At 40.8% G+C, this 13,869-nt stretch overlaps 1 long non-coding RNA gene across 1 annotated transcript; it reads left to right on the plus strand.

Annotated features, from left to right (window-relative positions):
* The first annotated feature begins 9,469 nt into the window (after positions 1-9,469).
* LOC106569358 (uncharacterized) lies at positions 9,470-11,926 on the plus strand. The gene is made up of 3 exons (XR_006758686.1): positions 9,470-9,626; positions 9,955-10,045; positions 11,236-11,926. It is a non-coding gene; the product is annotated as an uncharacterized lncRNA (long non-coding RNA).
* The last annotated feature ends 1,943 nt before the right edge of the window (positions 11,927-13,869 follow it).

Below are 13,869 nucleotides of genomic sequence, written 5' to 3' on the forward strand. Positions count from 1 at the left end.
AGACAGATTACCAGGACGTGTGCTCCGGGCATGTGCTGACCAACTGGCAGGTGTCTTCACTGACATTTTCAGTGTAATACCAACATGTTTCAAGCAGACCACCATAGTGCCTGTGCCCAGGAACACACCATAGTCCCTGTGCCTAAATGACAACAGACCCATAGCACTCACGTCCGTAGCCATGAAGTGCTTTGAAAGGTTGGTAATGGCTCACATCACACCATTATCCCAGAAACCCTAGACCCACTCCAATTTGCATACCGCCCAAACAGATCCACAGATGATGCAATCTCTATTGCACTCCACACTGCCCTTTCCCACCTGGACAAAAGGAACACTTAAGTGAGAATGCTATTCATTGACTACAACTCAGCGCTCAACACCATAGTACCCTCAAAGCTCATCACTAAGCTAAGGATCCTGGGACTAAACACCTCCCTCTGCAACTGGATCCTGAACTTCCTGACAGGCCGCCCCCAGGCGGTGAGGGTAGGTAGCAACACATCTGCCACGCTGCTCCTCAACACTGGAGCTCCCCAGGATTGCGTGCTCAGTCCCCTCCTGTACTCCCTGTTCACCCATGACTGCATGGCCAGGCACGACTCCAATACCATCATTAAGTTTGCAGATGACACAACAGTGGTAGGCCTGATCACCAACAACGACGAGACAGCCTATAGGGAGGAGGTCAGAGACCTGGCTGGGTGGTGCCAGAATAACAACCTTTCCCTCAAGGTAACCAAGACTAAGGAGATGATTGTAGAATACAGGAAAAGGAGGACATTCTCATCGACGGGGCTGTAGAGGAGCAGGTTGAGAGCTTCAAGTTCCTTGGTGTCGACATCAACAACAAACTAGAATGGTCCAAACACACCAAGACGGTCGTGAAGAGGGCACGACAAAGCCTATTCCCCCTCAGGAAACTAAAAAGATTTGGCATGGGTCCTGAGATCCTCAAAAGGTTCTACAGCTGCAACATCGAGAGCATCCTGACTGGTTGCATCACCGCCTGGTACGGCAATTGCTCGGCCTCTGACCGCAAGGCACTACAGATGGAAGTGGGTATGGCCCAGTACATCACTGGGGCTAAGCTGCCTGCCATCCAGGACCTCTACACCAGGCGGTGTCAGAGGAAGGCCCTAAAAATTGTCAAAGACCCCAGCCACCCCATTTATAGACTGTTCTCTCTACTACCGCATGGCAAGCCGGTACCGGAGTGCCAAGTCTAGGACAAAAAGGCTTCTCAACAGTTTTTACTCCCAAGCCATAAGACTCCTGAACAGGTAATTAAATGGCTACCCGGACTATTTAGATTGTTTGCCCCCCCAACCCCTCTTTTTACGCTGCTGCTAATCTCTGTTTATCATATATGCATAGTCACTTTAACTATACATTCAATTGGCCCGACCAACCAGTGCTCCCGCACATTGGCTAACCGGGCTATCTGCATTGTGTCCCACCCACCACCCACCGCCCGCCAACCCCTCTTTTACGCTACTGCTACTCTCTGTTCATCATATATGCATAGTCACTTTAACCATATCTACATGTACATACTACCTCAATCAGCCTGACTAACCGGTGTCTGTATGTAGCCTCGCTACTTTTATAGCCTCGCTACAGTGAATAGCCTGTCTTTTTACTGTTGTTTTATTTCTTTACCTACCTATTGTTCACCTAAAACTTTTTTTGCACTATTGGTTAGAGCCTGTAAGTAAGCATTTCACTGTAAGGTAAGCATCATGTAAGCATACTGTAAGGTAACCTGTTGTATTCGGCGCACGTGACAAATAAACTTTGATTTGATTTGACATTCTTACTGTGAATTCCATGATTACACATTGATAACTGGAACATTTCTATCCTGGTCAAGCAGGCTGACCGCTGCACTCATGTTTCATTTTCCCTTAAACAGAATGTGAACTATAGCAAGATCAGGCTGGTTTAACAAGGTTTGGACAGCATTTTCTCTTTAGAGTACACTGAAAAGAGCACATTCAAGATATTTTTCTGATTTCATATATACATCTGTGTGAATTATGTCACCACCTGATGACCATCAAGACAGGACGCCTTGATAACGCCATAGCCAAACAAAACAACCCAACCCTGACAGACCCTTAATTTGTGGTGTAAATCTGCTATGTTGCTATATCTCTGCTGCTATTGTCCACGTATGGCCTTGTCCCAAACACTTTACTGGAAATGGACTGTATGTGACTCATTTCTGTAACTCAGTGAATGTATGGCCTTTTTATCACACTGACCAATGTGTTGCCTGTTTGAGTCATGTGTACTGTGTATGGATGATCACCCAAAGAATGGTAGCTATACCGTAGGTATTACATATGTTTGGAGAAAATGTTGTGAACGGAGTAGCAATTGTGCAGGTACATACTGTGAGTGATTCAAACCCTCGCCACCCACACAGTTGACACATATCGGAAGAATTAGATGAGGCATAAAGGTTATATGGGAAGTACTAGATGTTGGAGAGCGTATGTGCTGACTCAATAAGACCACAGAAATGTGCAATTCAATAATGTTACATTTCTGAAGTAATAATACAATAACTGGACTGTAACTCCATGAATGTGGTGCTGACTAACACAGAATAATCCTGAGAAATAAAGGGGTCACCACTCTTCTATTGGTTGAAGTTTGTCTGTGGCTTCATCGTGCTGTGAAATTGAGGCCAGGGGATGAAATAACTCACAAACAAAAACTAGGGTGCTCAATTTCAACTGAAAATGTGTTTATTTCAAGATTTCAGACAGCATCTCTTGTCCACAATCAGAACCTCTGAGGAAGGAAGCATCATGGCTGTGGACTCCGATCACACTGGATGTTTGAAATGGCCTCTTACTGCACGCACACACACACACACACACACACACACACACACACACACACACACACACACACACACACACACACACACACACACACACACACACACACACACACACACACACACACAGTGGTGTAAAAAGTACACAATTGTCATACTTAAGTAAAAGTAAAGATACCTTAATAGAAACTTACTCAAATAAAAGTGAAAGTCACCCAGTAAAATTCTACTTGAGTAAAAGTCTAAAAGTATTTGGTTTTAAATATACTTAAGTATCAAAAGTAAAAGTATAAATCGTTTAAAATTCCTTATATTAAGCAAAGCAAAAGGCACCATTTTCTTATTTTTTAAATTACGGATAGCCAGGGGCACACTTCAACACTCGGACATCATTTATAAAAGATGCATTTGTGTTTAGTAAGTCCGCCTGCCCAGAGGTTAGTAGGGATGACCAAGTGTTCTATTGATAAGTGAGGGAATTTCATAATTTTCCTGTCCTGCTAAGCATTCAAAATGTAGCGAGTACTTTTGGTTGCCAGGGAAAATGTATGGAGTAAAAACTACAATATTATATTTTGGAATGCAATGAAGTAAAAGTTGTCAAAAATATAAATAGTAAAGTAAAGTACAGATACTCCCAAAAAATACTTAAGTAGTACTTTAAAGTATTTTTACTTAAGTACTTTACACCACTGCAGACACACACACACACACACACACACACACACACACACACACACACACACACACACACACACACACACACACACACACACACACACACACACACACACACACACACACACACACACACAGAAGACCCTTCTCCATGATGGGGCTTGCACACAAACTCTACTCAAACAGCACCTGCAATGCTGTTTTTCTGCTTCTCTGTGACTCATTGATACATTGAGAGATATTTTTCTGCTGCTCTGTGGCTTAGTGATACATTGAGAGATATTTTTCTGCTGCTCTGTGGCTTAGTGATACATTGAGAGATATTTTTAGTGGGTCTGTGTTTTGAAAGGGGATTACAGACATAGAATCTTAATTTGAGCCAGTTTGCTACAGCAGGAAAATAATCCTGCAGCAACGGGAAATGTGAATTATAATGGAGATTATAATTAATGGACATTTTTGTAGGGGTTGATATATTTTTGGGAAATGTTTTTTCGTAAAATCAAGTCTGAAATTTAAAACTGGAAATTAGAAAACTACAGAAGCCTACAGAAAACTACAAATATCAAATGTCCTGCATTTCAGGAATGTTCTCCTTGAACATAGTGATCAAATTAAGATCCTACAGCTGTATGTAGGTGCAGCTGGAAACATGATACCTAGATGACGGAAGTTATCTAGTACAGTATAGGAACATCTGCGGCTAGGTTGAAGATACAACATTTCAATTTAGGTTCAACTTGGAAAAGTTTGTGTTTTTAAACGGTTTCTAAAAGGCTTGACAGTCCATCAATCGTTCTGTCTTTATGTTATGGTGCACATGTTGAACATATTTACAGTAATGCTCTAGTCTTACTTTTCAAGTAGGTCAAATTTCTGTTTGCAAACATAATGCTCAACGGGTAAGCATTTGTGTGTTACCAATAAAGCATTTACTTTCATTAAACTACAGAAATAAGACAGATACATTTTCAACTGGATAAAAATCTAAAGATAATATAGTTACAATATGTATGATTGACTGCAACCAGGTTTAATTGATTTTCCTATCCTATCCCAACATTCAGCAGAATACATAGATAGATGTGTTTTATTATCAACCACCACATAGGTGCAGTGAAATGTGTTTTTTTACGGGGTCAGACATAGCAGTACGGCGCCCCTGGAGCAAATAAGGGTTAAGTACCTTGCTCATGGGCACATCGTCAGATTTTTCACCTTGTCAACTCAGGTATTTGAACTAGAAACCTTTTGGTTACTGGCCCAACATTATAACTGGTAGGCTACCTGCCGCCCATAGCTTGTGTGGCTATAGATCCTCTTTACATTAAGAAGGACATGTATTAATATGTTATGATCATCTGGGCCTGATTTCCAGATGTTGCTCTGATCTCCAAATTGCATTACCAATAAGATAGGAATTTCCCTCCAGCGTAGCATAATCTAAGACCTTGAGATAATATACGGTTGAATGGAGACACTAATTCAGGAATTTGATACAGTATATCAGATTTTTGGCTCAGAAGAGTATTCCTCCCTCCTGCAAAACTGTCAAAATATTTGTCCATATGGGTATAAATTATATCTATCATGCATTAAAGATATCTCTAAATGGAATATGTGGGGTGTGAGGTACGTAATGCTAGCTCTACCATAGTATCTGCCAACGATAACAATTCTGAACAGAGTTAGAGGTGCTATGTTCGCTGAGACTAAATCAAGACGAATTTGCTCGGTGACAGATTTGGCAGACAATTATGGAGATGGCACCACATAGATGCCACCTTGACCCAATTGATAAAGGTGTGAACAATAATCATTTGAGGGTGGTTTGAAATATGAATATCTACTATCTTCGACCACATGGAGCTCTCTGTGTGGATATCCCTGATGGGGTACTTTGTCTTCTTGGTCAAAGAGCTTGTAAGAGGAGAGAGAGAAGTCTACTCTGCATCACAGTGGGTTGAAAAACTCCCAGGCCCAGGGACTGATTGACAAACACAGACAGACAAACAGACAGACGGAGGGACTGTGTGGCCGTTCATGACTTCTACACTTTCTTCAGGTTTGTTGACGACACGGTGCTGGTAGGACTGATCACTGACGACGATGAGGCATCCTATAGAGAGGAGGTCAGAGACCTGGCAATGTGGTGCCAGGACAACAACCGCTGCCTCAACATCAGTAAAATAAAGGAGCTGATTGTGGACTATAGGAAACACTCCCCCATTCACAGCGATGGAGCTGTAGTGAAGCAGGTCGAGAGCTTCATGTTCCTTGGTGTCCACATCACTAAGGAATTAACATGGTACACACGCCAACAGAGTTGTGAAGAGGGCACAACAGCGCCTCATCCCCCTCAGGACGCTAAAAAGGTTTGGTATGGGCCCTCAGGTCCTCAAAAGGTTCTACAGCTGCACCGCTGAGAGCATCTCGACTGCAAGGCACCCAATCGCAAGGCGTTACAGAGGGTGGTGAGTATGGTCCAGTACATCACTGGGCCCAAGCTCCCTGTAATCCAGGACCTCTATACAAGGCGTGTCAGAGGAAGGCCCAAGAAATTGACAAAGACTCCAGCCACCCAAGTCATAGACTGTTCTCTCTGCAACCGCACGGCAAGCGGTATCAGTGCACAAAGTCTGGAACCAACAGGACCCTGAATAGCTTTTACTCCCAAGCCATAAGATTGCTAAACAAGCCTGCTAAATAGCTACCCTGACCTGACTACCTGCATTGACCCTTTTTGAACTAACTCTCCAGCACTGACTGTATGCACACACCCTGACTCTACCCACACTCTCACACATACATACACTGACAACCCAACACACACTCACCACATACGCTGCAGCTACTGCTCCACATACGATGCTACTAATGCTCAGCCTATTATCTATCCTGTTGCCTATTCACTTTACGCCTACCTATATGTACATAGCTACCTCAATTACCTCGTACCCCTGACCATCGCCTCGGTACTGATACTCCCTGTATATAGCCATGTTATTTTTACTCTTTGTTGTTATTCGTTATTCACTGTGTATTTATTCCTCGTGTCACTATTTCTATTGTTATGTTATATGTTATAACTCTGCATTGTTGGGAAAGGCCGCCATAAGTAAGCATTACACCTGTTGTTTACAAAGCGTGTGACAAATTACATTTGATTTAATTTGATTAGGGAGGGAGGGAGGCTGAGTAATGTTGTAGTGCTGCTTTCCAAGGAAGTGTTTGTGGAGTGAGTGTTGGCTTGACAGCGCTCCAGGTCTGTTTTGTGAGACGGTAGCTAGGCCCCCATTCAGGGCCAGGCAGCCAAACAGAACAGTGGCTCAGGGTGTCATTAGAGGGGGCCACTATAAAGAAGCTGCCATAGCAGCCACCATACAGAGACATTGTGCTGCAAGCTTACTAACCACCTCAATACCTCATTGTTAACCGTTTCATAAAGGTCTATTTATCCACACAGCTGTGGATGATATCATGATAAGGAGGATATGTATAGGATAATTAAGTCGTAGATAGATAGGCTTATAGTATTAATGCAGCTTGACAATGTAATGTGTATTGTATATGTATAAAAACGGTTGAAACAGGCTAAGGCTCTCTAAAAGGCTGTGCTCTGTTCTATTGCAAAGTTGTCAGTTTGTGGCATTAGCACAACCTATTGCCAAGTCGAGTGAAAGGGCAGGACTTTTACTATGCGCACGCACAACTCAACTATTCAATGGATTTCATGTAGAAGGACACCGGGCTGGTACTAAAGCTTGCCGAAGCCACCAAGAGAATTACCTTGGCACTAACTCTAGCAACTGTAGACCAAAATGCATTGAAGCTGTCTTTCGCTGCCATTATGGATTTGTTATAAGGTCAGTGAACGTAATGCAGCTCTTTAAGGTACAACAAGTAGGCTTTTTATTGCAATGGTTCATTTATGAAATTGAATCCTATTTTTTACTCTCAGTTTCCATATGAAAATATCCGTATGAGTTGTTTCTTAACTTATCCATAAGAACAACTCCAGAAGTCCAGAGCTCATACTACAGATGATATCCCCCAGGGCACTGACACAGCCTTACCTTGAGCTTACCTTACTGGAGCATATTCCCATGTCTCAGTACCAGTGAGTGATGAAGACCTGTTCTCACTTAAGGAAAAATACACACAATGAAAGGAAGCAGCTCCCAGATTGCTTCCTTCCTAACATAAGGAAAGGCAGTGATCACCAGAGGAGGGACACAGACATGAGAGTCTCTGTTTCCCCATGATGATGATCCGTGTGAGAAGATCCTGTACTTTCTCAGCCGAACACCACCATCGGCGGTAGAGTCGAATACATCACATCGCCTTTTACTGAACAACTATTTTCCCCAATCCACCCCCCGCTGATTACTCAGTAACCTTTCCAACACGGTCCTTGTCAGGATGTGCACTCTGTGTTCTTTGCTTTGTACTTCAGATTAATGAGGTGGTATTGGCTTCAGTAATGTAAACTACAGGTCACTGCCAAAATAAAGTGTCTTAATAGGGCGTTGGGCCAACATGAGCACAAATAAATATATTTAAATATACTTAAATCATGCTTCATTAATATATTTTAATATGTTTAAACAGGTCTGTGATAAATATACTAAAGTATATTTAAAATTATCTAAATTGGAACCATTTTAAATACATTTAATGCTTTTAATGTCAATTTATTTGTATTTTATTAGCATTTAAGTATATTAAATACAATTAATCACTTTTTTGTATATTCCTAGTATACATATAGTATATTTAATGACTGAAAAACAATGACTTTTAAAGTACACTTTTAATAAGTGTATTGAAGGTTGATGATAGTATATTTATGGTATACTAAAAGACAAAAAAACAATTAATTTAAAGCACACTTTTAACAAGTGTATAGAAGGTTGACTATATTATATTTATATTATACTAAAAGACTGAAAAAACTATGAATTTAAAGTGTATTGAAGTGTGATGATATCATATTTGTAGCATACTTCAAAATACTAGAAAAGTACATCTCGTATTTAAAGTATATTATTCATTTATATATTTAAGTATACTTTAGTATACTTGTAATATATTAAAATATACTATTTTTACACTTGGGCAGCTTCAATGCACCTTGGCATAGATTCTACAAGTGTCTGGAACCCCATTGGAGGGATGCGACCCTTTCTTCAATGAGAAATTCAATCATTTTGTGTCTTGTTGATGGTGGTGGAAAACGCTGTCTCAGGCGCCGCTTCAGAATCTCCCATAAAATTGGGTGTTAAATTGGGTTGAGATCTGGTGACTGAGACGGCCATGGCATCGGGTTTACATAGTTTTCATACTCCTTCAGTGACCACTCATGCCTTGTGGATGAGGGCATAGCCATGGTAGCCAAAATAATTGATGACCCTAAGCACGACGGGATGATACCTGTGTGGAAGCACCTGCTTTCAATATACTTTGTATCCCTCATTTACTCAAATGTTTCCATTATTTTGTCAGTTACCTGTGTGTTGGTGCGACCAGCGGCTACTATATGAGTGAAGCTGGAGACAGCGTCTAGATGAAGCCTCATTAATTAGTCAATTAAGGGTGGTGGAAGCTGACCGGATGCTGAAAGCTGTTGATAGTTGTCTTGGTTACATAAACACCATCATTAAAATGTGCTCAGATCTTTGAGAGTAACCGTCAACTGTGAAGTGCATGAGTAAATTGATTTAGAACACCAAAGTATTCATGGCCATTTCTATGAGATAGTGTAGAGCATGTGAGACTGTGTGATATTTGATGCAAGCGTTCCAAATTGCCTTTCACAGTGTTTTCAGTTCGTCCATAGCTTTCCCATTGATCACAAGCCGTAGGTGGTAGACATGTTCCATTGTCGGCCTTCCCAACACTCATCTAGTGTTTCTCTCTCCACATTGTTTCAGCAGCTCCTGGACAGGGTGGCCACATCAAAGTGTTTGATCACCACCGAACACCTCCTCACATCCAGCCATGGTTTCTCAGGAGGCTGTTCCTCTTGGGCATGGGAAGGGAAGCCATTGGGCTCTCATATGGCTGGCGGCCTCCGTTCTCTGTGGGTGTATGGAAGGTCACGATCTGCCAAGTCTCATAATATTATATGACTGCAGAGCGGATGGTGATGGTTTTAGTAAAAGGAGGGGATGCCAATTCCTTGAGATGATTTTCAATATTACAACTATTTCCCTGAAACGAATCAAATTTTATTTTTTATATTAACACAAAAAAATATATGATTAGTGCTTGGAAATGTGAGCTGTCTGCTTCTGGACATCTCTATATATTGACAAATTAAGGAAAACCTACATTTCGTAGCTAGTGATTATATCATTTTGGGACATTTTTTTCAGTCTGTAAATTTCCAAGGTGTCAATGTCTTCAACAAACCATTTCTACAGATCGTTGCTGGGCTGCAAATGTTAACGAGTCGAGACAAGATCAGTGTGACCAAAGGAGAAACCACAACCCTCACCTTAAACCAAATCCCTTGTGAGTCTGTACCTACTAAGGAATCCCAAATGTCTCTTTGCTTTTCTGACAAGCATTTTCAAGTGTGTCAATCCATATTCCTTTTTGTTGCAGATAAGAATCCTAACATTGTCTAGTTTTGTGTGGTTAGACTATTATGTCAGCTTGTGTGGCACCGTCAAAGACAATTCTCTTGACTCTCTAAGAATCCATTCAATCTTAGAATCCGACTGTTCGAGTTCCACTGTATCTGATGCTATGCTTCTTATAATGTCACAAAAGCTTTACAATGTTTCATGCATGCATTTCTGTTTCTGTGAAGGTTTTTCCCACATAGCTTTTTTTTCATAAACATGTTGTTTTTGACAACATATGAATGAGTGCGAAAACCATATGTTGAAAAGATATCACAGGATGGACGTTCAGGACAAATATTGTCCAGAAGATATCTAAACACATGTAGAAACACTGTGGATCATCTCTCCTTCACCGGTAGCCTATACTGTTGTAGAGCAGGGAGTTGAAGAGATACATTGTGGGGTAAACATGTGGTTTTTGACAACACCTGAGGAGTGAGAATGCCATATACAGTATTGAAGAAATGTTCAGGAAAATATTTTCCAGAAGTTATCTAAACACATAGTGTGGAAGCCCATTTCCTTCTGAGAGAACCAGTAGAATCCCACTGGGAAAAAACTGGTTGAACCAATGTTGTTTCCACAACATTTTAATGCAAAAAATCGATGTGATGTCATTGAATCAATGTGAAAACTGATTGGATTTGCAAAAAGTCATAAACATAAGGGCATTTAGTCTTCCCCCCCAACTTTCAACCTAAATCCAATGACATGGTGACATTTTTTGTTGATTTAACATTGAACTCACATTCGTTGACAACTCAAGCAAATGTAAATCAAAACTAGACATTGAACTGACATCTGGGCCCAATGGGATTGGTTGTAGAATGGGATGGAACAGGGAAAAATGAAATAGGGAGTCCCATACAAAGACCACTGTTGTCAGAAAGATGTGCACGGTGTGAAAAGTTATTTTTACCCTGGGAACTCTATGGGATTTAATTGATAGCCCCTTGGCCCTGGGTGTGCTTCCGAGCAGAAATCCAGAGTTTCTTTGTGTAATCAGAAGCAAAGAAAAAAGAGAACCTCTGTGCTCAACTATTGTTGTCTTTCCTGTCTCACTATCTACTCTAGAAAATCAAAGCCAGTGTCAGAGGAGCATGTACAAGAGGAGGCCAAGGTTGGGACTACTGGGATCAGTGTATTCCTCTTTGATTGAAGCATTAACGTGTGCGGTGACGAAAAAGGATGTGTAAGACATATACTGTATGACGTTTGGGAATGTATTATTAGCAGTTAGACAATGAGGAGTCAAGTTTTATGGCTGTTAAGTGACCTCTGTCTCTGGTGTGGCCATGTTGTTTCCCTTGTCATTCTGTCAACACATTTAGTACACGCATATGACAGAGGGAATTAGCCATCCACGTTACACATGACATGCCCATGGAGACATACAGTATGTTACTATACAGTACATTCTCACACAAACACATGTTGTTTACTCTTGATTGCATACCTTTTGATTTAGATTCTTTCCAGAAATAGTTTAACAGGATCTGTTTGATAGACAAGTAATTAACCCAAAGTGTTATGAGGAGACATTTCCTCCATATAATGTGCTTTTGGCAATCCTATCTATTCTAACTTCAGAAGAAGAAAATACATATATAAATATGATTTTGTACGTTTGCCCACTGACAAAGAAATGATCAGTCTATAATTTTAATGGTAGGTTTATTTGAACAGTGAGAGACAGAATAACAACAAAGAAATCCAGAAAAACGCATGTCAAAAATGTTATAAAAGGATTTGCATTTTAATGAGGGAAATAAGTATTTGACCCCTCTCAATCAGAAAGATTTCTGGCTCCCAGGTGTCTTTTATACAGGTAACGAGCTGAGATTAGGAGCACACTCTTAAAGGGAGTGCTCCTAATCTCAGTTTGTTACTTGTATAAAAGACACCTGTCCACAGAAGCAATCAATCAATCAGATTCCAAACTCTCCACCATGGCCAAGACCAAAGAGCTCTCCAAGGATGTCAGGGACAAGATTGTAGACCTACACAAGGCTGTGTAGGTACCATTAAAATTATAGACTGATAATTTCTTTGTCAGTGGGCAAACATACAAAATCAGCAGGGGATCAAATACTTTTTCCCCTTACTGTAGGTTGGAGTCATTAAAACTTGTTTTTGAACCACTCCACAAATTTCTCATTAACAAACTACAGTTTTGGCAAGTCGGTTAGGACATCTACTTTTTGCATGACACAAGTCATTTTTTCCAACAATTGTTTACAGACAGATTATTTCACTTATAATTCACTGTATCACAACTCCAGTGGGTCAGAAGTTTACATACACTAAGTTGACTGTGCCTTTAAACAGCTTGGAAAATTCCAGAAAATGATGTTATGGCTTTAGAAGCTTCTGATAGGCTAATTGACATCATTTCAGTCAATTGGAGGTGTACCTGTGGATGTATTTCAAGGCCTACCTTCAAACTCAGTGCCTCTTTGGGACATCATGGGAAAATCAAAAGAAATCAGCCAAGACCTCAGAAAACAAATTGTAGACCTCCACAAGTCTGGTTCATCCTTGGGAGCAATTTCCAAACGCCTGAAGGTACCACGTTCATCTGTACAAACAATAGTACACAGATATAAACACCATGGGACCACACAGCTATCATACCACTCAGGAAGGAGATGCGTTCTGTCTCCTAGAGATGAACATACTTTGGTGCGAAAAGTGCGAATCAATCCCAGAACAGCAGCAAAGGACCTTGTGAAGATGCTGGAGGAAACAGGTACAAAAGTATCTATATCCACAGTAAAACGAGTCCTATATCGACATAACCTGAAAGGCCGCTCAGCAAGGAAGAAGCCACTGCTCCAAAACCGCCATAAAAAAGACAGACTATGGTTTGCAACTGTACATGGGGACAAAAATCATACTTTTTGGAGAAATGTCCTCTGGTCTGATGAAACAAAAATAGAACTGTTTGGTCATAATGACCATCGTTATGCTCGGAGGAAAAAGGGGGATGCTTGCAAGCCGAAGAACACCATTCCAACCATGAAGCACGATGGTGGCAACATCATGTTGTGGGAGTGCTTTGCTGCAGGAGGGACTGGTGCACTTCACAAAATAGATGGCATCACAAGGTAGGAAAATTATATGGACATATTGAAGCAACATCTCAAGACATCAGTCAGGAAGTTAAAGCTTGGTCGCAAATGGGTCTTCCAAATGGACAATGACCCCAAGCATACTTCCTAAGTTGTGGCAAAATGGCTTAAGGAAAACAAAGTCAAGGTATTGGAGTGGCCATCACAAAGCCTTGACCTCAATCCTATAGAAAATTTGTGGGCAGAACTGAAAAAATGTGTGCGAGCAAGGAGGCCTACAAACCTGACTCCTTTACACCAGCTCTGTCAGGAGGAATGGGCCAGAATTCACCCAACTTATTATGGGAAGCTTGTGGAAGGCTCCCTGAAACGTTTGACCAAGTTAAACAATTTAAAGGCAATGCTACCAAATACTAATTAAGTGTATGTAAACTTCTGACCCAATGGGAATGTGATGAAAGAAATACAAGCTGAAATAAATCATTCTCTCCACTATTATTCTGACATTTAACAATCTTAAAATAAAGTGGTGATCCTAACTGACATAAAACAGGGAATTTTACTAGGATTAAATGTCAGGAATTGTGAAAAACTGAGTTTAAATGTATTTGGCTAAGGTGTATGTAAACTTCTGACT

Source organism: Salmo salar, chromosome ssa14 (assembly GCF_905237065.1).
Source record: "Salmo salar chromosome ssa14, Ssal_v3.1, whole genome shotgun sequence".
Lineage (NCBI taxonomy): Eukaryota > Metazoa > Chordata > Actinopteri > Salmoniformes > Salmonidae > Salmo > Salmo salar.